Source organism: Larimichthys crocea, chromosome XXIII, assembly GCF_000972845.2.
Source record: "Larimichthys crocea isolate SSNF chromosome XXIII, L_crocea_2.0, whole genome shotgun sequence".
Classification (NCBI taxonomy): Eukaryota; Metazoa; Chordata; class Actinopteri; family Sciaenidae; genus Larimichthys; species Larimichthys crocea.
The window spans coordinates 13,259,592-13,285,226 of record NC_040033.1 but is presented as its reverse complement, the minus strand read 5'-3'; the positions used below and the strand labels follow the sequence as shown (position 1 = coordinate 13,285,226).

Below are 25,635 nucleotides of genomic sequence, written 5' to 3'. Positions count from 1 at the left end.
GCCAGGCTGCCCATGAGAAAGGTAGAGGATGCGGGGTTGCTCTCGGGCTTCAGTCCTACACGTGTTAACCATTTAGGACTTCTGGTCCATTGATTTTTAGCACCCAGGATTTCATGCCCGTAAGGTGGTTTTGACCACGGGTTTCCAGTAAGAGCCTGAATAACATTTCAGTGTGTCCGTTGTGGTTTGCTGCTGTTTTTGTGCAGTTTATCATGTGGCAGAGTGCATTTGAGAGACAAACAGTTTGAAACAATTTCACAAATGTTAGACTTTTTTTTTAATTTTTTTTTTTTTACCATATCAGGAATTTTTTCGGATTAACTTGATATAAAACATTTGCATTTATTTTCAGACCATTGAATCAAATGTTCCTAAATTAAATCCAAACAGATCTGTGTTGAATCTGCACGTTTTTGGTTTGTCTAGAGTCTTCGCTGTCAGTGACCCAGAGGTACATGTACATGGAGTTCTAATTGTGCCTTGTCTCTTGCCTGTGCAGTCTGATTAACATTGTTCATTAAGTTTCTATGCAGTTCGAATCCTAATTAGTCTGTTATACCCGGCCTGTGCCTATTTTGGCCAACTTCATTTTTTGGCAAACGTATACTGAAATACTTGAACTTTTAAGCCTTAGATGATAATCATTTTTCCGGTGAAAGCCTCTCATTTTATAGTTCAAGACTTGGAATAACCAAGGATGATGTTTTTTTCCCCCATTAATTAATAACAACCTGTCAGTATAAAGAGTTTATTCACACATTGCCAGACATTGCATATTTTTGTCGTCTTGTGATATTGATTAAAACGTACCACCTGCCTGATGTTTCTAAGCATTTGTGTCCAATTATTGATGCTATCTGTCATTTAAAAGTCCAGTTATCTTTGGTTCCGTATTTTCCTGGAATCATCCACACTTGGTTCGGTGTCTTTCGATGTTGCTGACGGTGACTGAGCCGGTGTGACTGATTCCCCCGGCGATCGCCAGGGCTTCTCGGGTCCCGGATGAATGTGTCCGGGGACGCGCCTCATTAATCATCCCATCCGACAGACAACAGCGAGGAGACGCCACCACGAGCCGTTTGCGCGTGCACGTACATAGACAGGGTCTGCGTGTGCGCTCAGTGAGTGCTACAGCAGAGAAAGGAGAGTTAGAGGAGATAGGCAGGGAGTATTTCTTTTTCCAAAGCTGTTGTTCATAAAAGCGACCTCAGAGTAAATAGCCGTCACAGTGACAACACTTTATTTCTAAGACTTATTGATCCCGTTATGGAAATCCTTAGTCCTCTTGCTCGCATCAATTGCCAGATGAGACTGGGTCAGCCTCAGTGTATTGAGATTCAGTGATACAGAGATTCAGTGTATTGTTGAAGCAAACTTTAGCTGGGGACTTAAGCAAGGTTGTTGAATCTTTCAACCTATCTATCTGTCTGTCCATCTATCTATCTGTCTGTCTGTCTGTCTGTCTGTCTGTCTGTCTGTCTGTCTGTCTGTCTGTCTGTCTGTTGCATCACAAAATGTCAGACAACACAACATGAATATCAAAGTGTTGATCAGGATTTGCAAGATGGGAGGCAAGTGTATGTTTGTACGTGTGAGAGAAAAAGTCAAAGAGAGTCATACAAATAGCATGTTGAATCGGACCAGTAGCTCCGGCACTGAACTTAAATCTGAGTGCTGACTTTATCCCTCCTCAGACTAGATGCGAAACACTGAAGGAAATAGACAATGTCATTGTGACCAATGGTCTAAAGCATGGAGTAAAAAAGATTAACATTTCCATCCTACTGGGGAGAACATACTCTCACTAAAGGTCAATGGACTGGTTGACCCACCGACTCTGTGGAGTCCCATGTGCACAGTGGAAATGCTTCTATAAGGTATGTGCTCCAATGGGAAAAAAATAGATTTATACACATCCTTTGTATGTGAGTTTTTGTGCTTTTGCATGTTCATTTATATGCTAATGCATGTATGGTTCTATAAATGATTGCATGTTTAGCAGTAATCCAGGGATTTTCTCCTACGCAAACTGGTCTATGGCATGTGTCAGTTTTATGTTGCTTTCCAGTATCACTTCACATCTATTGCGGTCCAACAGAATTAAACAAATATGCACAGATACAGTGTGTGTGTGTGTATATAAGAACACTCAGAAATTTAAACTCAGAGTCACAATCACACCCATTTTTTTTAAATAAATTGTGAGTTTACTATTAGTCACCGCCAAACCAAAATGAAAGCTTTACAACTGAAGAAAAGTAGATTGCGTTTGTCCTTGTTGTACTTTAGCTGTACGCTCTAATGACTTGTCACTGTGCAGTATGTAAATTTGTTGTTGTAGTGTGTCTGTGGCAAGGTCTCTCACCACCCACAGTATTATGATCTTATGATATTATGGTCTTATGACTGGCACGTTTTGCAGTTCAAATTATCACGTTTCTCTGATTAAGATGGTTCACATGGGAAAACATCAGCTCAATGCATACAGTGTACCGTATATATGTGTGGCAGTATGTTCTGTATGCACAGATATTTCGCACCTCCGTACAACATTCTTCAATGTTAACAGTTTTCTTTAACCTCCTCGTAAAATGAGCAAGTCTTTCCTTTAATCAGCCTTTAACTCGCCTGCTCTGCACCACTGCTATTCATCACTTCCAGTGTAAAGGGCAGGCTTTACATTTTTTAACATTCTCAGCACCAGTGTGTGGAAAGTAAAGGATGTGCCTTTAAGTCAGTGTGTTAGTGACACCGTGGGTGGCTAAATGGGATGCCCCTAGAGCCTCTCTGATATAGAATCAGATTAGCCTTTTCTTATCTTATTAAGCATGCCAGGCCATTTGACATAGACATCAGTCTGGTTGCACCTCCAGCGGCACGCAGGGTAAGACAGTATTTTCTGTTCTTCAGTATAATTTATTATATACTGCGTGAAACAAAATTAAGGTATTTAGTTGAATCCTGTTGCTAGCACAAATGTTTGTTATGCATTGTCTTTTTCTAGTTTTTCATCATGGCACTACCTACTGCTTATCTCATGAACTAACTCCTAATTGTCACATAATGCTAGTGGATGGAAACAAGAATTCATTTACATATTCTTTTGCTGAATTACTGGATTTTGGTTAAAATTTCATTGGGATGAAATTATGGCTACTATGATTATTATCATCAGAGAAGAGATAGTCTATATATTTTTTTAAAACCAACACTTTAAGCAACATGCAGGTAAACCTGAAGCCTGTACTGTGTTGTCTCTATGTGTGCATGTGCGTGTGTGTGTGATGGCTCCCAGTAGGGGGTGGTAATAATAGGATTAGGCTGGAGGAAGCAGACTGGTTTGGCTCCGATTAGATCAGCTCAATACTTGGTGTTTAGCTTTGCTTGGCCCCTGTGTATTTATAGGTGTGCTCCTGCCTGTGTTTTGGGCATGTGTGTATGTTTGTCCACGTCTATGTGGTAGATTTATCAGGCACTGAGTCAAGTGAGTCAGAGCTAGGAAACAAGGTCTAGTTGTTAATTGCACTGCCATTTTTCTCTACCACCCTGTCCTCCTCCTCAGTCTAAATTGCTCTCTTCCTCCTGTTTTTTTAAATCTATTGCTCCTTTGCACTCCTTCTGTTTTCAATATATCTCCCTCAGCCTCTTTTGCTCATTCTTGTTATAGCTCTTGTTCTTTTTGTCTGTCTTTTTGCTTCTTTAAAAAAAAAAAAATCCAATTTAAAAAAGAAAAAAGTCCCTTTTTTCAACTGTCTCATCCCTAATTTCTCCTGATGATTCCTCTTGTTACCCCTTCACCTTCCCCTTCGTCCTCTGATTCCCCAGTCTTTCTCTTATCATTTGATTCAGTTTTTTTCCTCTGCTTGCTTCCTGCCCTTTTGCTTGTCCCTAACTATCTCTAATTCTTTCTATCCTTACTTGGCTCTTCTCAGTGGTTGTTATCATCTGGCCATAATCACTTCCCTCTCTCCTGTATTTTTCCATCTTCTTCCGTCCATCTATTCTCTCTCCTCACAATCTGTTCCCTTCTCGTTCCACTCCTGATTACAAATATGTTTGATAAAAAAAGTCCCCACTAGCCATTTTTGAAGCGAGTAATGTGATGCCTCTGCTTGTGCACGCTCATGCAAACTGTGTGTGTGTGTGTGTGTGTGTGTGTGACCACTGCAACAACCAGACTGACATGGATCCCAGCCAGACACAGCCATACTGCAGTCTCCTCTTTCAGTCTCATTCAGCTCTTAAAATTTTGCTTGCCCGTTGTGTGAATATTTTAGCACTCTAAAATGACATGAATTAACATGAATTCATGACAGTGCTTTTGAGACAAAAATTCTTGACCTATAAGCCACTGTTTCAAAAAGCACTTTACTTTCATAGCACAAGGAATCAGATTTGCTTTAGTTTACAGCAGGCCATAATAAATGGATAAGAATTTGACATATATTTTAACAATTTTCATGATAATACATTCTGTATACATTGCATGTTTCAAATTATGTTTACAAGGCCTTTTACTCATTTTTTGAATGTCACAGATCTCAAGTATAGAAAACATCTACAAGTAAGAAACATGCTGTCAGAGCACTATGACTGTTTTCTTTATGCTTAGACTGCTGTATCAGTTTCCTTGAAATTTCTCTCTTAGATGTGAAAACTACTGCAAGGCTATCTATGTTTCATCATGGGAGCAAGGCCAAGTGATACAAATGTACACTGACAAGTCATGCAGCGTGATTCCCTTAACAATGTCAGTAATGTAACATGCACATACACAGAGAGAGGCTGCACCATGCAGTTCACACAGATGAACTCTTTTTTTTTTTTCTTTTCTTTTTCTCTTTGCCCTCCTCAGACACACACAAACTGTCCAGGTCATTGAATGCTACTGACTTCGTACACATTAACTTAAAAGTGAACCCACAGTCGGAACTGTCAAAACGAGTGTGTAATTGGGTAAATCTGCATCTGAAGGTGCAAATGTATGTGCACACACATTTCTCTGTATGAGACACTGTAAGTGTGTGTTTGTGTTGATGCATTTGCTAATTATAAGATATGAAAGTTATTCTAGTGGAATGTGTTCTCATTAGAACCCGTCAGAATGAATCTGTCCACCTCGTTAGACAAGGGCCTCTGAGTTGAGAGAGAGGGACATTTAGAGTAGGAGGCAGCATTTATCAGAAAAGAGAGAAGGATGAGGAAAGACAGCTCGAGGGAAGATGGTCAGGAGGCGAGGATGTTCTCCGACACCTTGTCATTCAATATTATTGTTGTTATTATAATCTGTAGCTGCATCACTGCGCAGCCAGTAGTCAGAGATGAACCTGACTATGTCACCTAATACTGCACTTGCTTTCTTAGTTATCCACATAACATTTCCTTATTGTACTACTACTATCCCTCATCATTTCAATTGTCTCTATGGAATTCACTGTATGACGACTGTCAGAGGATACATAAGGTAAAAAACAGCTGATTTAAAATTGAAATGAATGAAATAGTCTGTTTTAACATAAAAGGTGATACTCTGCTAACCTCAGTTCATATTGAGCTATAACTTGGAGCTAAACCTCATTGAGCCTTAAAAGACTAACTTTGCAAAGCCAGCTGAAATCTCAGGAGTTCAGTTTTTGCTACACGATTTTAGTTTGGAAATCCACTGGGAGTCATTTGAGTTGGGCAGGTGAACGTGCCACATCAGCAAACCATGCCAAAGGTGTAGATGATGATGTTACTTTCCAGCCTTGCAAACTTCTCAACCTTACCAACAATTACTGTGGATGTTGCAGATGTTAAATGAAGCAAGATTCTGCAACTGCTATGCCTGTTTTTTTTAATGTTTTTTTTTGCTTCAAATCCAGCTAACATCTTACTGATAAACCATGTAAATCATTAGAATTAATTAGCGCCTATTAATAAAAAACATGTGATAATCAAAACTTCAGATAGGTGTTTGTCAATGTGATTTTGTATGATACTGCACTACTGCCTAATCAGTATGTCCACTGCTCTTCATCAACAGCTATCTTCAAATTGGGTCAGAGTTTTACTAATTAAAGAGATGTTCTTTTTGCAAGACACCAATTATGGCCTAAATAACTTAGACCCATGGCATGGAAAAAAAATACATTTTTTTTGTCATAGTAAGTACATTACATGGTGAGTGCAGTAGTTTAATGAGACTAGCTAATTAAATGAATTAGTTATTTCTCATGTAAAAATAATCATACATTATTAAGTCATTAGCCAATCATTTGCTAGAGATCTAGCAATAAATAGCTCCAGTCCAGTCTTGATCTATAGTGTATTATCAGTGGAAAATTAAACAGTTGCTTTACTCTTCTATCTCTTTGAGTTTAACCTATATTCTGCTACATTAACCCTTGATCTCCACATGCCTGATTGGTAACATGATGAATCTGGGGATTACACATTAAAAACTGCACCACAACATCTGTTCAGCTGTCTGACTTATACACACACACCCACACCCACAGCCACAGCCACACTCTCTTCATAGATAGAGTCCCACCATGCCTGTCTTTCACCCTCCTTTTTTTATTTCGCTGTCATTCCATATACTAGGTAGCATATTCTAAATGTGTGTATGTATGAGAGAAGTTTGTGTGTTTGTCAGACAGTGCATCTACGTGCATGTGCATATCCACAAGTCCTTTTCTGTCATAATGGATGTTGGAAATCTAGCCACCAGCTCATGTGGAAGAGTGCTGTGGAAAAGGGCATTGTGCTGGAGCTAAGACAAATGTTGTTATTACTCGCAGCCTTTGCATTCAATTTGTTTTTTAAGCCGCTTGAATACCCCATTTACAGCCCAAGATTAAGTGAATTAATCTTTGGGGCTACTTCCATTGAAGAAACACTCCTCCTTTTTTTCTTCAGGCTCAAAGGAAAACCACAGAGACAGAATGTAGCCAGTCACTTGGAAAACATAACTTGTGTATTTCTCTGTGTGTATCTCTATTTCGGTATAGTGAAGCTACAATATATGCGTGTCCATGTCCAGCCTGTGTGCATAACCGGGTGTGTGTGTATGTATGTGTGTGTGCGTGTGTGCATGTTTGTGTGTGTGTGTGTATGTTACTACAATACAGGATTGCCACACTAGAATTCATACAACAGTGTGTGTGTGTGTGTGTGTTCATGTATTTTTGGCTGCAATCCTGATTGGAGCCCTTTTTAAATATTGGTCATCTGCCGATATAGAGTCTAATAGTTATATTTACCGAAATCTTGAATGTATGGAACCTTCTAAATGTGGCCCACATTACTTTTCTTGAGCTAGTTGTAAGACTGAAGTAAGGCCTGACTCTAAATAAACTATTAAGGTGAAAAGCTTTTATTATTAATATGACATGAATGAAAGTTTCAGTTTGAGGTTATCCACAAGAGAAGGTGTATCATGCCGTTTGATTTGTTGGGACCACAGAAACACTGTTACAGAGTGATTCTTATTTTACCTCATATAGTTTTTGGCAGAGCAGCCTGCAGAGATCCCACAACAACAGCAGCCAAGGTTAATTTTGGCCTGTCATCTAGTTACTCACGGAATCTTTAATTAACAACAGCTGATGTGACCCTCCACTGCCACCGTTTACACTTGTACAGTATGTGTCCATGTCATCACTGTGTTTAGAGGTTAGGTGGATGCGTAAGTGTAGAAACGTGTAATAAAAAAATAGCTTTGTGTGGACAAGACAGAGAAAAAGAGAGTTGAGGTTAGGTGTGGATGTGGTCCATTAGCTCTGGTTCAAGGAGCTGTTACAGTGTAAGCTAAGATTAGTCAGACAGGGGTCACTGGTTCCTCTTTGTACCTTTCTTTCACCTGCCTTCTCTCTGCTTCCTTCTATATTTTTCTTTCACTGTGGCTTTCTTTGTCTTTTTCTCCTTCTCCTGGTCCCCATCTGTCTCTGTCTATATACCCGTTGGACTGTTTTATTCACTCAGGTTGCCTGTTACTCTAACCACTTCATTCTTTTTTTCTCTCTACTTAATGTCACCATGTCCCTGTCTCATTTCACATTGTTTCCCCATTCATATCTTGGTCATGTGGCTTTGTTTAAACAATTTGTCTTACCTTATCTGGCAGACTGTACCCAGTACACTTAAGCTCTCCCTCAAGTTGTCTAGATTATCAGGTCTAGGCAACACTGACGCAACAAGTTTACTGGACTAAAGCAGCAAGAATCGGTTTGCTGACCATGGCATCGATGCTGGTCCCACAGCTCATCTCACACGTGGATCTGTTTAGTACCAGTTTCTTGTTTTGCACCATTGAAATAAAATAAAGCAGTTTATTTGAATAACTTTAGAGTGCTTTACATAATTAAAATCATAAAAAAGAAAGAAACTGCATAAAAACATTGAATGCAAATGAAAGGAAAATAACAGACACAAGAAAACAGGGGCAGCATTCAGAGTGGCTTCAGTTCTGCTTGGAATGCCTTCACAGACATCTTGAACTTGATTGTGAGTAGTGGACTATTTTATTAAAGATCGTATGTGTAATCCCTCTACAGGTGTAACAGATCCGCTCACAAATGGCACAGTTAAGTAACAAGCTACATGACCAATGATGGGAGTCTACTTTGAAGAACCAGAAATATGTCAAGCCATTTGGTTTAGAAAATCAGCTGTCCTTGATTTCTTATGCTACCGCCATTTGCCCTTTATTAACCAACTAATTCAATTCAGAAAGTGTCTAAATTAGATTGTTGTATTGCCTGCATTTTATGAGTCAGTGATTTCTGTTACTGTAAACTCTACACTGTAGTTACTGGCTCAATGGAATGTGTGGCAGCTGCTTTTAGGGGAAGAACTATGGCCAACAAATTAGCATATTTTGCACATGAAAAATAGAGTTAAGAATTTAGGTTACCAGAGAATGTTTCTGTATTTTCTGCCACTGTGCCTCACTGTTACGTGCTGGGGTGGGTGTGTCTTGCTGTCTTGTGCTCCCTTTGATTTCAGGTACCGCCCTTTCCCTCTCCTCCTCAATCAGCTGATTAGCTGATCAACACCGGTAGGCTATAACTGCCTACCTGGTGTTTCAGTGGTGGCATGTTCCTGCAGAGAGTGGTTTGCTGTGCGTGGTGTGTTCCTGAAGCGAGCGGTTCCTTGTGTGCAGTGTGGTTGCTCCTGGCCGGCATTGTGTTGTTTTGAAGAAGTCTTCTCTTTACGTTGTTTAAAACCTGGTGTTTTTTAATAAATCCCTGCGCTTGCAGTCGGTCCTTGGTTAATCCCTTTGTTTTTGGGTCTTTACTTTAATTGTTACCTCCCTAAATTCCCCTAGACTAAGTGTTGCCCTGTCGGGTCGCAACACTCACACGTACACTCAGTTAATATTCTCTATACATGTGCTGTGTGAGTTTTTTAACAATGATCTTAATGTAGAGCTACTAGAAGTGCCACAATGACAATATTAAATACAGCAACACTGTTGTAGATCGCGTTAGTTCAATCCTCACTTGATTAATTTGTAATTTCATTAAGTCCCAATTTAACTCTTGGTTAATGAGTGTTCACTATTGAAATTCATTGTATGCTTCAAATTTCCAAATTGTGATCCCAAAAGTAAATATTTGGGAATTAGTTTTAATATCTAATAATAATAATAATAATAAATGTTTGTTGTGTCTGCTGGCATCTCTATCAGTTGCCTAGAGATGAAATGATGGTGGCCAACATGTAGGGGATTACAGCATGGCTGATGACAGATCAGTTTCAGCTCTTTAATCTGTGTCTGGGATGAACAGCCATGCTGACCGAATACATGGCAGAGCAGCACACATACGCACAAACACACACAAATGGGCAGGCAGACAGACAGGAAACATCAAATCTGATTTATAGATTTATCTACACAGCCAGCACCGTACCATCCTTCTGTATTTCAGCAGCCTGGGTGATGGATAGAAAATGTGAGCGTTCTCATTCCCGTGGGCAAGTCTGAGTATGAATGGATGTATGTGTATTTGTTGCACACACACATATACTGATCCATTGGTAACATCCAGGGCTGATTGGGGAATGCACAATTATAAACAACATCCATTCACACACACTCACACACACGCAGTAAAGCAGAAGTCTTCTTTGCTTTTTACTAAGGAGGCAGAAAAGTGTGCTATCGATTGACTGTGAGAGTGGAGGAGAGGTGAATGCTCTTTGGCATTCTTTTAAGGACACAGTGCAAAGTGCTGCCCTAAAAGCTCAGTGCACAGTCTGATTCTTTGCCTGGATGTGAAGCCACTGGTGCCTGTGCATCCAGGTGTGTAGTCAAGTTTTTAGTTCTTGGCAGTCCATAGCATAGGCAATCAGGTTTGCCGGAAGATGGCAGTGGCCAGTATTTTTCCCTTCCGTTCGTGTTCAACCCATTAGGGTGTTCTTAGGGTTTTAAACATTCTTAGACTGTCATTATTTTTTATATATGTTGTATACAGTACATCACATGTACTCAGTTCTTCATTCCTTGATAAATTCACAAAAGTTTAAAACATGTTTATTTAATATTTGGCTTTTTGATTTAGCATCCAACAGACTACATCATGGTGAAAGAAAGATTGAGCGAGTTTTTCCAGTCCAGTTTGTTGTGGATTAGTAGCTTAATAGACCTGAATTAATTGAATTAATTTTCAGTCTTGTTCAAATGTGAAAAGTTTCTTGATTTTGTGTGTGAATGGTTCATTGAGTGTGTATTGGGTAAGTAATTCCCTTTCTTCAAATTATTCACTTTTTTTTCAGTGTTTTGGACAAAAATAGAAAAATAAGCCAAACACCTTTCACTCTGTACCTCCAAGTCAGTATTGTGACAGACAGTATTGCTTATTAAATGCATACGAATGTGGGATTAGACTTAACCTCACATTAGTTGGAACAGAAAATAAACTCAAATTGCCAATTGCCAACTAAATGTGAATAAAATGGGCAGCTCATTATAATGTAATAGACTGGAAAAGTATCAGTCCTCCATAAACTTTTTCGACTAGCAAAAGACTGTATCAAGATTCCCCAATTTAAGACACTGACAATTTTGGCCCTTTAAAACCTAATGACTGCCTGTTGGGATTCAGTTTAATATAGATGATGTCAAGTGCAGATTAATAACTTCAAATATGTGCTGTATGTTTTCTCATGCTGCAAAAAACTTTTGTTAAAAATACCCATTAAATACCTAGCTTAATCTTACTTCAGATCAAATGCACAAAGTACCTTTAAAAAGTTTTGATTCAGTTGGCCATTTCAAAAGGATCAAGGTCTGTACTCAACCAAGGGTTTAACCAGACCAAAAGTGTTAAATGAGAGAATAATTTGTGTCCCCTGCCCTCACTGTTCCTCTTTTTTCAGTCATTTGGATTGTTCAAACAAAACACGGCAATTACACACACAAAGACAGAGACACAGAAACACACAAATTCAGAGGGCTACTTTTATCTGCAAAATGAAGGGGTGTATGGAAGAGAGGACCAGGGCAATGGGAGTCTTGTGTTTAGTCAGCAGAGTGTGTCAGCCAGCTAATGGACAGACAGGCCGCAGACTCTCTCTGAAGGGGATCCAAAACCATTAGCAACTCAGACACTTCAAAGGGTGGTAATGGGTGATCCTGTGAAACCAACCTAATGTAAAGTGTGTGCGTGAGTATGTCTCACTCACTTCTGTGTTGCTTGTTGAAGGCTTGTTTGTGCATGAGAGGTTCAGTGTTATTCCCATGATTCCCTGGTAAAGACAGGTTAATGCAGACATGAATTGCAGTGTTTTTTCACCTGAAAATCTACATGAGATTGTCACGATTAGTTAAAATGTAATATCATAATACATATAAAGTCTATTATAGGGTTTAAGACATAATTACTGAGAATTAACCTAAATGTATATGCTTCTATATAGCAAACTAAGTTCAGGGTAGTTGCATCATCTGTTTTGGGGGTCTCTACTTAGAGAATATGACAAAAATTGAATAAAATATGCATTATTAAGTTTTCAATTGTGTATCAGTGTACCACCTAAAAATAAGAATTTCATTATGTTTTTGTTACCTTAAAATAAGCCTTTTGTATCTACAGATGCAGTGGGTCTACAGATGCTTATAATGTTCCACATTTTAGTTAAACATATTGGTATACTGTACATGTACTGCTGAGGCTGATGGGCAGGTCATTAATTAAAAGTTATTGCATTACACCCTGTGGGGGACCAAAATGTCGCTCTCGTGGTGCCATTAAAGGAAAAAAACATGAGATTAACAATGTCAGTAGGACTCATCACCTGGAGTCCACCATGTTGAACCACCATGTTTCTATAATAGACAAACTTTTTTATGCATTACGCTGCAATAATAGTTTCTTCCTCGTTAAGAAGGAGAGGGTTAGGTCACAGGGTTGCAGTCAGCAACACCACCTCTAGACACCACTAAATCCTACATGCAATTCCTTTGTGTAGTGTATTATTATGCTTCAAGTCTGTTTTCTTTTATTTAAGGTGAATTCCTACAATATTTGTGCATTGGCTTTGTCAAAGAGCAATGCTGTCCGTGAAAGCATTCCTAAAGTTGCTGCTCTTGAGCAAATGTACTGCAAACACTACACCTTATATGTAGACATGCTGTTAGCCCTTATAGTTAGAAAACAGTGATGTTCTGATGACCTTTCATTGAATACTTTTGCACTAGGTAAGCGTTTTGTGTAATGTGAATTACATTTTTCTAATCTCAGCCCATTGAATGTACAGTGTATTTATATGCACTGTCAGCAGGGTGCTGGCTTTTTTTCCCTTCTCCATTCTGTTTTTATGCTAATCTTGGGGTCCATGCACTTGGAAGAAGAAGTTGAATAGACTAAAACAATGTTTAACAATACTGCCTCAGTAGGTAATGGTCTATGTTGGCTTTTTGTAGTAACCACTGGATTTCTTAAATGTCATGTCAGAGTTGACGCACAGAAGGTCACTGTCACTGTGCTCCTTAGCTGGTATTGCACCCTAGTCTGGTGCCATGTCTTCTCTGGTGCACGTTGGGTAAATATATAAATACAAATGCAAATACAAAGTAGCTACAGTATGTGCCAGATCTTTACCTTGGCCTGTGTCTTCAATCTTCATTCTGTTTGAAAATGCTACAGCGGGCATAATAGTTCTGAAGTACACTTACATTTTCCAGCAACAGCTCTTATACTACACTTGAGCAAGGTACTTAACCTCTAAATCATCCGGTAGATCTGGTCAGTGGCCATAAGACTGCCTGTACTGAGCAGCTATCAAATACTGTATATGTGTGTGTTCATGTACTTTATCTCTAGATTGTTACTGCAAATGTGTTCAGCCACCATGCATGGTTTTAGTATTGCAGCATGTTTTAAGGACATTGTTGTTTGACATCTGAGCAACTGTTTGATTCCAGTCCTTTTATCACACAATGGCAACCCTTCACTATAATACAACCATATTTTTTTCCCCCATAAATCACACATTTGGCATAAATCACACAAAGAAACACGAGCCATATGAGTGCATGGCAAGACATGCAAATTGTAGATTGTTAATGAATGTCACATAAAGCACAGAGTAATCAGTCAACAGTGTAACAGTTGCATGTTGGAAAGGTTGAATGTCATATTTTTGTCTGGCTTTGATTTTCTTTGCTGTTGAGTAGATTGCCCAAGAAAACGTCACCCAACTCATTTGCAATCAGTTCTTTAGTTGTCTCACAAATCTGCATGCTAGCTTAATGTACAGTTTTGGGGAAGTGTTTTTGTAAAATTACTAATTCAGTTAGAGCTAGATGTTGTATATTAACACTGTATTCAACTTGTATAATTTAAAATTAAAGGCTCAGAAATTAAAATAAACACATAAATTATCAAGATAATTTCAGAAAATTACATTCTCCAGTCGTGGTCTTCTCAGAGACCATTTACCTTTTAGGTTTTGATGTGCAAGCACATTTCAGTGCTAATGGATTATTAGTTTTATGTGTTATAGATACTTTTGCTCAAGGAAAATAATTGAGTACCTAGTATAAGCATCACTTTGACTATGTGTGTATCACTATGACAAACAGCCATTTGTTACTTTGTCTGAGGCCACAGTGGGAATTGCGGCACATGCTTCAGCATCAAAACATGTTTTAAACATAAATTATGCTGCTGAAGAACAGATCACATCAGCTACACAATGCAGCATAAATGCTTGTGTTTGTGGTGTACTTGACAAAGACTTATTTGAGAATCGAGAATACCCCAGAGGGGACGTCTGAATGTGTACTGTGCAGGAGTGATAAATGAAATGCAATGCAGAAGCCAACAGTGTGTTAACTGTATAAAGGTGATATGGAGGAGGTATAGGTGAAGAGTGTTTGTCGGAATGCACGGTATGCTCATCTTGCATGCATCAAAAACAAGAAAGCAATTAACTGAGCACAGAACTTCTCGAATTCTGATTATTTAACCCAGTTAATTAGTTTGATACTATCATGAGAGTGGAACTTCATCAAAAGGTCATGGGTTAAAAAAAAAGGTAATAGGCACTTTGATTAAACACTGTGTTTTGGGACAGAGCCTTCGTCAGTTGTTTTTGTACATTTGGCCTTTTGTTATATGAGCACCTAGTTGGCTGGCAAAACAGAGGCATCACTGATTTTCTTAAAAGCACTAATAGGTACACCAAATTTCATAGCTTAGCATAAAAAATAATCACAGGACCTCAATATGTGGCATATCAGTTTTGTTGTTTTTTTGTTTTGCTATAGGGGAATATAGCTTATTTGACAGCATAAGAAAGAATCAATATGTGCTGCAGTATCTGAGGTCACTGTTGTTCCCAAGAGTATTGCTTTTCTGCAAAAGAATATCAACATATTTTGTTTCAGGGTCGCATATTAATAAGGCTTGAATTGTAATGTATTTCCTTTTTTTGTGTAGTGGTATGTGCTTTGATTCAGTTGTCTGTTTTCACTATTAAATGCTGTACATTGTGTATAGTGTGTTAAGCATTTAACATTGTGTAGTGAATGAAACATGGCCACACAACAATGTGTTGGTAATTGCTTTCCTGAAACATGATAATTACACTGAGTAAACACTGAGACTTTACACAACAATACATTTTTAAACTTTACTACAGACAAAACAAAGGCATAACAAGGTGTACTATTACTTTTTGGAAGTTGTTTCCATCCAGCGGTGACATATACCCCTTTTATACCTATCATACCTATTTATTAATGTAAGTGCAGATTAGCACTGGGACAGCCCTTAATGGACTCTATACTCTCCTGGTGGTCTAATAAGGATCTTGGCTGATCTATTATTATGACACAGAGTGGTGGTGATGCTGGCCTTTGGTATTTAGTTAAAGTAATATCGTGTCTAAGCAGAAAAAGTAAGAAGAAACATGTGGTTTGGCTATTACATGGCTCTTCTCTCTGGAATTACCACAACATCCCCCATATTATCTTGTTATCACAGAGCCTACAATGTGAAGTGCAACCAAACAACCTGCTTAGAGGCAAATATGAGTTTAAAAAACAATGACTCATGCTAACTAGGTCACAGCAAACACACATGTACCATCTTTGTTCAACCTGTTTAAATGACTATCCACCATTTCACGTGCAGAATAACAGGAGTAGGTCTCCCTCTTGACAACCCTGAAAGACTGGCCTGCTAGACAAATCCACTAAAATCCAAGTACCTCAACGGCATCAAAAGTGAATTCCTTTCACCTCTTTTTACATCAAGATAAAAATAAAATCCATCAAAAAAAATACCCTCAGGATTAAACTCAGTTTTCTTTAAAAGAAGCACGGTCTGTCCACGCTCCTTGGTATTATTTCTGTATTAAGAAAGTAGTGCAGATCAGTCGAGGAGACAGGAGAGGAGAATCAATCCTCGGCCAGTGGGTGCCTGTGGTTCCAAGAGTAGGGCTTGTAACAACTACATCTTAATTTCTTTTTTTTACTGTTCAAAGTTATGTTTTGTCCAGAGCCAAGTATGCCCAGAGCCTTCTCCCCATCCCTGTGAGAGCTGTGAACCAGATTTTATATGACTGTAAATATTGATGCCCTGAGAACGGCACAGGATTGCAAAACAGCTGCAACTGAAGGAAGAGGATAACATAAAGGAATGATCAAGGGTGTTTGGAGTCCTGCAGAGCTTTTGTTATATGCAGAATTAAGTCACTCTGGGGGTTTGTGTAAGAGCGCATCTTTGTGCAGTGTGTTTTTGTGGTGTATAAACTAGTCGAAAGTTCTTCCAGAATCCCATTAATAAAAAACGGGTGGCTTCAGGTAGCACCTTTCCACAGAGGTTGTGTTTGTTAAATAATGTACAAAGTCAGCTAATTATGAATAATATATGACTCCAACCCATTGGTTTGCTTTTCTGACACCCCCTCCTGTATTTGCTCTGTCCTGCTTTTACTTATCAATTCATAACAGTTGCTCTTGAGATAAATCAAAAATCATATTATCCACAGTGCAGAAAGCTTTATTATATAAAATGTTAATTGCGTAATTACTATTATCAATGCAATTGGCATTTTATTACCTGGCCTTGTTACTGATTTAAAAAAAACTTCATAACATTTTCCCTTTAAATTCTCTTCAAACTTTCCTGTTGTGAAAGCAACCCACTCACTCAGTGCAGTCTCTCTCCTCTCTACCCTCACCACATGCAACTCTTCTCTTTTCTCTAATTTCTCCTTGATTTTTTTTTCTGCTCTGTTCTCCTTGTTTCAACCTCCTCTTTTTTTTCTTTGTCACCTGCCTCAGTGAGAATAACAAAACACACATAAAAACATTCACTTGGGATCCCTCACATTCAAATACACACTCACAAATGCCCCCCCACCACACATAGACAGACACACCTACAGCTACAGGTTCAACTAAAGCACTTGGTACCAAAGCACTACAGCAGGGGAGATGAAAAAAGGTGAAAGAAAAGAAAAAAAATCTTCAGCTGGTGTGGAGACAGTTCTGAATACCTTCTGTAAAATCAGTGACAGCTCACACACATGCACAAACACACACAGGGTAGAGACCTCGAATGATCTATTTTTGCACTTCCAAGCCCCGTTTTACATTATTTATTGAATAGGGTTTTAATACTTTACAGTATTTCATAATAAATATGAGAGATAGAAAGAGCTGACAACAATGTGGGTTAGGGTGGGAAAAGAGTGAGACAAAGGGACAGATTGAGAGCAAGAAAAGGAAAGTGACACACAATGAAAATAGAAATGGTTGCAGAGAGGGGAAACATCCTTGCAGTAAGGCAGATACAAGGCTAGACAGGGAAAAGAATTTTAGTGGAGAATGTGGCTACCTGGATCCCAAAAGGTGGAAGATATATTTGCCCTCTCTCTGTGTTTTCCCTGTTAAGTCCCATCACACTAACAAACTTCCCTTCAAGGGCCATAAATGTTTGAAGATATAGTTCACTAGACTCATAGATTTGTTTTTGTATTTGCATTTTTTTTTTTGCATTATCAATTTAAACATATTTTTAGACATATTTAATATCCCCATGCTCCCTGAATTTGTCTCAACTGCAAAAAGTTGCTGACCACCATAAACAATGTCTTCTTGTATTGAGCGCATGTTACGGCTGTTGTTGTCTCGCCCCCGTATATGTGTGTGTGTGTGGTGTTGTCCTCAGGTAAATACAGGTGTGCGGGTGCCGATACCTGGTTGGCCCCAGCTGCCAGAGGCGGGGTCATACGTGACACCCGGCCAATATGCGGAGCCCAATTGTCCCAGCATGGGCATTTAAACTTGGTGTGCCGAAGCAGCCAGGCAGCCTGTTCTTTTGTGTGTGAGCTCGTCTCGTTGTTGCCAAATCGTATGTTAACTGTGGTTAACTTGCTTGTTACCTGTGGAGGTTCGTTGTTTCTGGGACTGGGGCAGGGTTTAGTTAGTTATAGATTTGCTGATTAAACACGTAAAAGATTTCTGTTAGATTCATTAGCTTAGGGGTGCTGTTTTTGATGAGTTTCTCGTTTGATAAGTAAATAAGATAGTGAGGTTTTTCTTTTTCGTTTTGTTTCAACTTAGCACAGGCTTTGTTTAGAGCTCTATTTTTGTTTTTTTATTTGTTCTTTTAAATACTTCTTTTAAATACCTGTTGTTCATTAACCTTAACACCTGGTTTTGTGTTACTTCCTTATTATTGTTACTTTCCACTTTTTAAACTGATATAGGGGTGTGGGTGTGACAAACAAATGTGAATGCCAATATTATTCCAGTAAGGGTTAGAAATATTAGGCTTGAAGGACAGTGTAACCCACCACATTTTGATTTTTTGACTTATTTATGTTTATAGACTTTAACCTACAAAATACACATGCACATACATACTACCCTAAATTCTTATAAGGACCTTACATTGAATTGAAACAGAAATCCAATCCTTCAGTTTACTTCTTTTTTTTGAAGTAAACATCCTTGTCCTGAACATAGAAAACTCACACTCAGATGTCATGTGTAAAGGATTCATACTTCCAACAATGCAGCATTTGCTGTGTTTTGAAGCTCACAGCTATTAGACATTTCATCTCCTTCGTTCTCTGCAGGCTTTCTAATGAGCCAGTGTTTGAAGTGCCTCTCTGTTGTTGTGTGTTATCGAGCTTTCAGGGATTTATGTGTTTATCTGCCCACATCTTTCCGCATCAGTGTATGTCTTCTTTTTTTGCTTGTCTTCCTTGTGTACATATGTGAGTGTGTGGTTGGCATCATGCATTTGTATGTTTATTTGCATTTAGGAACCCAGTATTAGGGTTTTGGGTTGTGTTCTCATCTTATTACTTGTTAGAACAAATTGAGGGTTTGACGCTGTCAAGCGTGGACACAATTTTCAGCAGCTTAAGAGTCCATCGATTTTATTTAAACAAAGCCAGAGGTTGCTGTGAGCCAAATTCACGGCTGAAGGGTTTGGATAATTATATAGATTATATATTATATATGAAAAAAACCCTGCTGCAAAATTCCTATAAAAAAACAAAAGGCCATATCTACATCAGTGTTTGGTTTGTCTGTTCTGAACAAAAATGGCGGTTCAACATGGTGGACTCCAGGGAAGAGGACCCACTCTATAAAAGGCTAATTTTAAGGCAACAAAAAGACAATAATTCTTATACTCATGTTATTATACACTAATGTAAACATATTAATATTGTATTCCATTCCTGCAAAGAAATATTCCTACTACTAAATCTGCAATAGGTTTACTTAAGTACAATTTTGACTTGTTCTTTGAGTATTTACATTTTGTGCTACTTTAGTATTTTAGTAGAACTGCTGAACTTACCAACGAGACAGCAGTATGAACCCAAAATTACAGATTTTGCTGTTATGCTATTTGCTATAAATGGTTCAAAGGAATGCCGAAAAGCACTACATCATGATGTTAATTTGTAAAAATTAATTGATTGAAGTTTGGATTGAAGAAGGCAAAGTAAAGTAAAGCTGTACACAGGTGCATTATTTCAACACTGACCAGGTAGTCTTCCTTGCTTACTTTCCTCCAAGCAATGTTTGTTTTTGTCTGTTCTCCTTCTAAATATAAAGTAGTACCATAGAGCTCTCCCACAGACTGCTTCAATAACAACAGTGTATGTCTGCACCTCCAGTTCAGCAGAAAGGTTGAGAGGACAGGGTGAAGATAAACCCACTTTTTTAATCCCAAAAGTTTAAATAAAAATAAAAATAAATTCTGAACTCGCTCTCACCAGTAAGCAGCTCTTGATCAGAGCAGAATCTGACATGACTCTGGGTGTTTATTCCTCAAGAAGTTCCAGCCTGCCGTTTCTTCCTAGAGGTCCCACAGACTGCTAACCACAGCCTTAGCAGCTCTGTCGGCTAGCAGTAGCTCTGCCCTCTGCTCCGCCTGTTTCTGTACTTCTTCATCCTCAAATTTTAAATGCATGACATGCACTAGTAACAGATCATTTAACAGTGGTATTGCTACATTTACTTAAGTTAAAGATCTGAGTACTTCTTGTGCCACTGCAAACCTCCAACACTGACAGTGTTTTGACACACGGATCAAGAGCAGCTTGTTTTGCGGCTCATCTCATTTTATGTCTCTACATGCAAGTTTCTTTAACGATCTTCATAGTGTGAGCCATACCGTATTTGCCTTTTTCTGATAAGCTCCACTGCACTGGTTTTCTAGTTGTTGCTAGCAACAGATCAAAAACAAAGAGAGCAATAAGCAATGTGAAATAATTGAAAGTCATGAATCCCACAAACAAGAGCTGATGTATTTTGTTTCATGGAAGAACATGTACAATAGCATAAAAATCAGTAAAGCTGACTTGTTTTTGTTCTTGAATATCCCAGTTGTTTATTTCCTGAGGGATTTTGGACCATACTCATGTTTTCATAACAAGCCAATTATGTTTTGTCTGATTGCTCTCTTTCTTTGTTCATTTGTACCTGCAACATTCATATTACAATATCTCAGAACTGTTAAGTACTGTAGTGAGATTTTGGATGCAGTCTATATTACTTATTTTTTCCACTTTAAAGGCATGCTTAGAGTTTCAGCTCCAAGTGCTTCACGGTATGTGGTGTTGCTACAAGACTAAATGCAGTACGTAATTGGATAGATGGAAAGTGGCAGGGAGAACACATGATGTCTCCAGCTGGCTCATCAGTACTTTGTAGACTCCCAGAACCACTCTCAGTACTAAACAAGCACCAAGGACCAACTTGAACTTGCCTAATTTGCAACATCACCCAGTAATTTCCAAATTGACTTCTGGTCTTAAAGACAGCCATCAGAATGGCTTTTTTTTTTTTTTTTGCGAAGAGTGTTACTGGGGATTCACACAGGGGACGTAAGCGCCGCGGAACGGTTTTGCTCCGTCCTCTGCCCGGCGTCAATTCCCACGGAGCGCGTGACGGCAGTGGTAGCAAGCCAGCCGTATTCACGCGAGATCACGCGAGAATCCTGAACGATGTGAGACCCCGCGATAAACTGCGTATAAAGGAAACAACGACAACAAACAGCTTACTTTGCTTCTCCGACGTGGAAGAGAAATGATCTGTTGTGTCATAAATTATTGTGTGTTGTTCCACTTCAACAATCAGTCTCTCATCGTTCATGTTGAGACCCTTTGATTGATTGACTGCTGACCTGGTGCTACCGGTCATGGCGTAACGCTGATGTGAAGTTGTGATAGACTACATGAACTGCGTATTGTGTTTTATTTTGAAAGGGGGCGGAAGTGTATTACATTGGAGTCTGTATCGGATTTCCTGTCTGGTGCAATCTGCTCTGTTGAGATTCACGCGGTTTTGCAATGGCTCGCGTCAAAAATAGAAGTGCTACGGAATGATAGTGCTGCAGCGCGGAGAGTCGCTGCTGGGACGCTACTAAGACCGAGACTAGGACGCGGTGCTTACGTCCCCGGTGTGACTAAGGCTTTAGACTCCATAAACTTACTTGTAACAGGTGTCCGAATAAGAACTCATATGAAATATCCATATTGCACATTTCCCAGTTTATTGTTGTCACTAATTCCAACTATGTACAACAACTGATGTTAACAATGTCAAGGCCAACATCTTTGGTGTGACGCTGCACTGATGACTTTCAATAAAACACCGCATTATTGAAATTCTGAAATGATGGAACATGTCTGCAGCTCTTTGTAGCCCATCTATTTTTCCTTGATGTTCCTGATGTGATCTTGTTTCCTTGATTTCTGTTGTCTTATGTCTGTGTGCATAACTTTAATCAAATCTGTCTTTCTCCAGTCACTGTAGTCAGAGTTGTAAGCCCAAAATCTCCTCACAACTTCAAAGGGTGTCTGTGTCTGTGAACCCATAAAGGCCTGTCTAAACCCAGGCTTTATCACTGTCTCTTCATGTCTGTCTACCCCCTCATTGGTCTTTCCACTTTTTAAAAATACACTTTTTTCACTGTGTCAGTTTAACTTTTCAAAGTGTTCACCTCACCTGTCTGCCAACCAGTTGTTTGCATCGTGTTTCTGTGTGTTTTTACTCCATATATCAATTCATGCATTTATCTATTCCCTGAATCCTTAACCATATTTTCTCTTCTATCAGACCTTGCTATGTGAACTGTTGCCATGGCACTCAGACTGTCAGGCCAAAGTTGATGGGCAGAGAGAGATACCTTGGTGTGTGTGTGTCTGTGTATGTGTGAGTGAGAGTGCATTACTAAAATGATTGGGTGAGAGCAGAGCAGGGTGAGTGCTGATTGAAGCTCAGAATAACATTAAGCCAAAGCTTTCTTTCTCTGTCTTTGTCTTCTCACTCCCCTTTGCATTCTGTCACTCATTGGCAGCCTCATCTGTCTCATCATTTAGACCCTGTCTCTGTATCTTTCTCTCTCTTTGTCAGACTCTCTTACAGCATCTCTTTTGAGTGCTCCTTATATATCTTTTATACAACTTCTGTATCTTTTTTTGCCATTTGCATTTATCTTTTTCTGTCTTTGAAAATATATAGTTATTAAAATGGTTCTTTTCTCATGAGAATTTCCAAAGGAACATATGCCTAAATGAGATAAATATGGAAGAAGCTGTCTCTGCAGTAGGTGTGCATAGAAACATGCTCAGATTGAAATAGACACAATTGTTGTAAATATCCATACATGTTACAAGACATAGCTGGTTGAAGAGTGTGTCTGTGTCTGTGTGGGTATGTCTGAGGTTCTGTGTGTCTGCTTGGTTAACAGTAACTATGACTGAATATTTGTTTGGTTGTGTATTTGTGTTTAAGTCACCCTGTTATTAGCAGAGCCATCTCTTGTTAGTTCCTTTAGTTAGTTAGTTAATTCCTTTTGGGAATTGAGGCTAGTATTATTTATTGACTCTCGTTTTCCATCATTATTTCTCTTTAGATTTTTTTGCTGGAAATATTGCTACTGACATCTATATAGAGAAAACCCAATATATATATATTTCCACAAAACTTCCACAAAATTCCCTGCAATTCCATTATTCATATTTTTTTATGTATTATGACCCGCACCTTTGTAGTCCCTTTAGTCTGACCTAACTATAATTGGTCCAAAGAGGTTGCCAAGTCAAGGATTTATATTGCACTATGCTTTGTGCTATTTGATGAGCATTCACATAGAAGCCAAATTTAAAAGTCTTAAAGGGAAATATAATACCAGGCAAATAAGTATGGAAGAAAAACATAATTCATCAATGACCAACTCCAGCTTTCAGAGTACCGAGTGGGGAGACATCATGAGTAATAATGTGAGCACATCTCTTTAACAGAATTAGGCCAGCAACACCTCAGTACTATATTCCAGTGTCCTAGACTCATCAACCAAAGGACCAAAAGAGCAGTTAATGAGAGAGGAAGGTGCTGCATGTTAGCCATGCCAACTTGTATTTTATCAGTTATATAATATTTACAGTCCTTAACTGAAAATAGCCTGTGTTATTTACTTATATGTTGAAATAAAAAATTATATCATTTTCTGTTAAAGATGCAAGCATTGTATGAACGCTAACATTAACCTTTCTGAACCTTGATATTTTTTCTAACCTCCTACACTCTTTCTCTCCCTCCCTTGGAGGATACAAGTCCTTCACTTCTGTGTGCCTCGCTATTTTGTACTCTCTCCTTTTGAACTTTGTGATAGGAACTCTGTAGCAAAAAAAATGCTAAATGGATGAGAGGGTGAACATTCAGGACCTTTAAGAAAAGGAGACATCTGCCTTTTCCCATAAAATGTATTCTGTGTGTTCTTGTGTTTGTTCATTCCCCTGTGTGTATGTGCATGTGTGTGTTCCTCTATATACTGTGTGAACATCTCTTTGTTACTAATGGAAAGGGTGGTGCAGGGTCCAATACTGAACCCTAACTGTAGTTACTCCAAGCTAAATGGACTCCTGTTGTTAACAGGTTTCTAGTGTTTTTGGGAGGGTCGTGTGGCAGGGGTCAGACTCAGAGCACACCACTCTTACTCTTACTTTCTCTCTGTCTATCACGGTCTTTGCTACTCTTTCTGTTTTTTACTGGCTCTGCTGTCTCTTTCATTTAGTTTTGTCTTTTGTCTTTTCTCCCACTTTCTCCCTGTTTTGTATGTCTCCCTTCTCCTATCTGTTCATCTTATGTTCTTTCTGACAAATTCAAATTTAGAATTAGATTAGGGAATAAAAGTGGTAAATTAATTAGACTGGCTGTATAGACACATGGATGCATATATGTGCTTTTGATGATACACGGTTGTGTGTCAATACAATGTGGTCAAAAAACAAACAGTAGCTCCTCTACATGACCTACTGAATGTCCGGATTAAGCACATCATCTGCATTTGGTTTGGATTAAAGTGCCTTGGCCTACACACACACACACACACACACACACACACACACACACACACACACACTGAACCAGCTGTCACCCCCTCCCCCACATATTATTCGTAACCACAAAATCAAAATGGATAGACAGGGTAAAACTCTATTAAAGTCACCATTTATGATTGGTCATTTAGATTGTATTTAGCATAATGCACGTATGTCAAATTTAATTTAAGACACATGCAAAGTATAGGTTTGTACGAGATATCTCAATCATAAGATAGTGCTTCAGGGAGCTCATTCTTATTCTCATGATGCAGCGTACATCAGCATGTATATGGATATTCTGACAGACACCATGGAAGTATCCATTCCAACTGTTTTCAGTTTGACTTTGTAGTCAGACGCAGCTGATGTGCATATACTAGTGTGTTTGTAGTTTAGCCTATGTGTGTGTATATGGCATGGATGTCTGAAATTGTAACAGTGATGTAAGCAAATCAGCAGGCATATGACAGTGGCTTTCCTTTGAATGCTGTTCAGAACCACTAGCATGTCTGAACAGCAAAACCGTGTTTGGTGGCGCGGTGAAACTGCTCCTGATGTTCCATATCAAAGGGAAGGCTGGCACGCATGCTGTTTCCTGTCACCAAGTAGCAATGGTGTGGGAGATGTGCCAACAGAAGGAAGGAGGAGAGGAGAAAAAGTAGGAAAAAAAAGAAAGACGCACTATAAATATTGAATTACCCATTCAAAGGATAAGTCTGTGTTTATACACACTGTCCCTATTTTAAAATTGGGTGTGCATAGCTACAACATAAATAGTTTTTAATGTTTATTGTTCTTAACCACGACAAATACGTCCACAAATACTAGTGCATGTAGGATGGAAAGACTTGTCTCCACTGGGTTACTCTAACTGTGCCATGAACCTGCCAGAGAGTGGAAAGTGGGGTGGGATTAGTGTTGCATGATTGCTTTCTCTGTGCACAAACACACTCAATCACACACTTACTCTTTTCCGATGAAATCTCATTTGAAAGTTTTGCAGTAATGAAGAAAAATGTCCATTATGTAAGTAATGAATCTCTGAATTAGCCAGTCCAGTCTGCTGTCCTTAACCACGCTTGGTCTCATTTCCACAGTGTTCACTTACAATACCAAACTTTTTGGATTGAAAAAGTAGTGAATAAGTAGTGTACTGTACTGTATTACATGTTGTTCCACCCAGATTGAGAAGAAGGCTGAATTTGGAGATTGGCATTGACTCATGCAGATCATCGTCATCGCCACAGGTTTTACACACATCACAGTGTCCATCTGAAA

At 38.8% G+C, this 25,635-nt stretch overlaps 1 protein-coding gene across 1 annotated transcript in view; it reads left to right on the top strand.

Annotated features, from left to right (window-relative positions):
* Positions 1–25,635, top strand: part of cntnap2a (contactin associated protein 2a) — a 280,488-nt gene that overhangs the window by 769 nt on the left and 254,084 nt on the right. The gene's annotated exons all lie outside the window — the stretch shown is intronic.